Here is a 4,015-nt window from a genome sequence, read left to right as displayed (position 1 = left end):
ATTTATCCAGCTGTGCCTGGCTTGGGTCTGGCTGCTGTGCTGAGCTCCTTTGTGCTGCTGCCCTTGAGGGTGAACCTGTTGTGCACCTCTGGCAAGATGTTCTGCTCCTGGACTAGTTGTGTGGTTCTGTCCCCTACACTCTCTGCAGGGATTACAGCTGAAGGGTTTCACTCCAGGCCTGTATGCCAGGCCTGAGCTGAGTCTGGAGGAGACAAGGTGGAGTAGGGGGAAGAGGCAGCTCTCCCACACACTCACCGGGCCTGGAGTAGGACTGGATCTGGTGGTTCCTGGAATGCGACAGAAATTCCTCTGTGGGCGGGGTGTGGGGGGGTACTATGGAGTGATGGGGGCATCCCAAGAGGGTGAAAGAGTGTGTCACCCGCGCCGCGCCTGGGCTGGGACTAGTAGGTCACACCAGCACAGGGTAGCCGGAAGCTCTTCTACACATCACCACGTGTGGGCTAGGACTGGGTCTAGGGGTTCCCGGAACACGGCAGAAATTCTTGCTCGGCGGGCGGGGTAGGAGAGGTGCTGCGGAGTGGTGAGGGGTGTCCTACGGGGGTGGAATAGGGTCTCACCCATGATGTGCCTGGGCTGGGACCAGTAGGTCCCGCCGGCGCAGGGTCACAAGAAGCTCTCCCACACAGTCACAGGGCCTGGGTCTCAACTGGGTCTGGGGGTTCCCGCAACGTGGCAGAAATTCCTACTCAGCTGGCGGGGTAGGGGAGGTGCTGCGGAGTGGTGGCAAACTGGTGAGGGGCATCCCAAGGGGGTGGAAGAGGGTCTCACCCACACGGCACCTGGGCTGGAACCAGCAGGTCCAGCGGCGCAGGTGTGCCGGAAGGTCTCCCACATACTCACGAGGCCTGGACTAGGACAGGGTCTGTTTTTTTTTTTTTTTTTTTTAAGTTATTTTCTTTCTTTCTCCCCTAAGCCAAGTCAGTTTCTTCATGCCTAAAATACATTACAATGGACTGGGAAACTAAAAAATGTTAAGTATCTTACTAATCTTATTCACTGTAATCTACTCATAGCATTAAGCATTGTCTAAGAGGACATACAATCATTTATAGCTGCAGACTTCTGCATTTCACAGTAAACATTTTAGATATTTAATTAGTAAGTGTTTGCAGTATTTTGTTACACCAGCCTTAGGAAACTAATACAGATGCTTCCTATCATCAGTTTCATATTACCATTTAATGACCAATGACTTAAAGCTAATATTTGGAAAACATTGTTTAGATAAACTAACTTCTGACAAAAGGCTGGTGTGTTTGTGGTAGAAGTACTGATTTTGGTACTTTCTACATGTAATTAAAATATTACCATTTTCCTTGGTGACCATGATGTGCTGTGCCCAACAAGCCCAAAGTTGACAGCCAAGGAATCATGAACTGAAACCTCCAAAACATATAGGCCGAGAGATCAAACATGACTGACTAGAGGAGCAGCAGTAGCAGACACTTATGAGATTAACTACAAGTACAGGTACTTCTAGTGGTGGGTGTACTCACACTCTTAAGCAGAAAATTAATCTGAAAATGATCCATGTAGATGAAGTTATCTGGATCACTGAAAGAGGAAACGGAACCAGCACAAATCAGCCCCAGCACTGCTCTGGGAGCAGCCACCATGACCGTACTAAATGACCTGATGGAATGAACTAGTGCTATAGAGGCCACCTGTGGGTGCTGCCCCTTCTGCCCCTTCTTCCCAACCCCCACCTTCACCAAACATTGGAGAATGCTATACCCAGAAGTATCCTCTCAAGTGCTCGATCAAGTTTTCAACCAGGTGGGGAGAAAGCCCTGCTCAAACGAAGAAGAGACAGGATAATATGGGAACTGTGCTTGCCTGCCCCCGGGTCCCGCCATGGATCACACCTATTGACAGGTAGGGTAGGGTTGATCAGTTCACTGAGTGATATTTGCCTGTTTTTATAAAGACTGGAAAAACCTGAGTGAGCAAGAAACCTAAACAATGATTATCTTTGCACTCAGGGATGAGGTGTCCTTCTCTCAAGCCTGAGAACCATGGCGGACACTGCTTGCTGGCTGCAAAGATGAATTCTGGAGACCAACTAGGTTGTCACATTGTGGGAGAGACCAAAGACTACAGCTGAGAATGCCCAACACACAGCTTGCATTAAGGTGGGATCAAACAAAGCTTACACCCCTCACCAGAGATGGAGGAGAGCTGGTTTGGCTACATATGAACAGAACACAATTAAAGCAGGAAGCCATGTGCACAGTCAGCCTTTAGGGCATAATGCACATGTAGTAACTGCACATTCATCCTCTTGCTAAAGTGTCGGATCTGATTGCCATTGGAGTTTTTGTTGCTTTTAATGCCTTGATGTAATTATTTTCTTTCTTCTCTATTTATTCCTTTTCAATTCTAGCTTCTGTACCAGTATTATTTTGTTTTTTGCTAGTTTCTCCCACTTTTAAAATTCAATGATTTCTCTCCTACTGTCCTTTTGGTCTTTCCTACCTTCTCTCATGTTAACATTCTGTCCTCTATATTCTATTTTTTGCTCTTCCTTACTTTACTTAGCCCCTTGCCCTTGCTGCTCCTTCTCTACTACCTTGCAGGTATACAAATACAGTTTTCTTCAATCCAAAATTACATCTCTTCTGTCTTTGTCCTGTCCCTACAAATACCAACCTCTAACATTCCCCTCTACTTCAAATATAAAGGGCCTCCAATAGAGTCTGACTCCCTAATTTTACCTATTACTGCTCCTCCCTCTCTTCCTAATGACTTTCAGCCCTCTTTCAGGCTTCCCTTCCCTTCTTTTTCCATATCCCAGTTACCACTAAAAGAGCAGTGGTGATGAACCTATAACATGTGTGTCTTCTTTTTAAGACAAAAGATGTTAATGTATGAGTTATTTCTACACTAACATCTTAGTATTCGGGTTTAATTGCAGTGTTGGCACTTTATGATAAATAAATGGGTCTTTGCTTGTAGTCTGGGTACTTGTCTCTATAGACTGTAAAGGATGCTGGTAAAGGATGAATGTGTCAACAAGGTTGAACACATGCAAGTGTTGATTGGATCTGTTAAAGTTGTTTTAACCAGTGGTAATTCTGTTAGCACAACACAGTGACAAGATATAAAAACATTAAATAAGTGAAGGGTGAACATTATCTTTGTACAAAATAGAAAGCCATGAACTTATCACTAGAAGGTAAAATATCTTCACATTAAATATAAATATAAATATATAATATCTTCATATTAACTATAATCTCTCTTAACTCTACTTTGACCTTCAGCAGCAGTACCAAAAAAACAAAAATTAAAAACAAAACAACAAAAAAACCACACAAGAGATTGAGAGAGAGTTGGGGAGATAGACAAACTGAGAGAGAAACATGGGAAAACAAGGCAACAAGTCCCAAGAACTCCCAACTATAGTACCAGGCATGCTGGTATATACCTGTAATCCCAGCACTTAGGAGGCTGAGGCAGGAAGATTGCCATGAGTTTGAGACCAGCCTGACATTACATGGTGAGTTCAAAACTAGCATGAACTACAAAGCAAGACACGATCTTGAGGAAGAAAAAAAAAAAGCTCCGAACTCTCCTAAGGAGGGTTAGGTACACTGATGAAAAGGTCGTAGGGCTTTATAAGTGGATAAAAAAGAAGGTAAAGAAACTGCAAATTTAAAGAGGACATTATCCAAAACTTCATGAACCTATCATAAAAACAGACCAAGGTATACATAGGAAAAACAAAAAATTGGAAGAACAGAACAAACAAGTTCAAAACACGTATGCCAAATTTATCAGCTACATCTAACCATGAAAAGGTAACAGAAAAACAAGAATCTATAATTCATAAATTATAGATGTGATCAACATGAAAAAGGGTCTTAGAAATCAAGGACAAAATGGTGCCTTGCAAATTACTCAGTTAAGAACAGTAAGAAAGGCCGGGGAGATGGCTCAGTGGAATAAGTGCTTCCCTGGCAAGCACAAAGGCCTGAGTTCAATCCCCGGTTCC

Source organism: Octodon degus, unplaced genomic scaffold (genome assembly GCF_000260255.1).
Source record: "Octodon degus isolate 3935 unplaced genomic scaffold, OctDeg1.0 scaffold00191, whole genome shotgun sequence".
NCBI classification, from domain to species: Eukaryota; Metazoa; Chordata; class Mammalia; order Rodentia; family Octodontidae; genus Octodon; species Octodon degus.
This window is presented reverse-complemented; position numbering follows the sequence as displayed.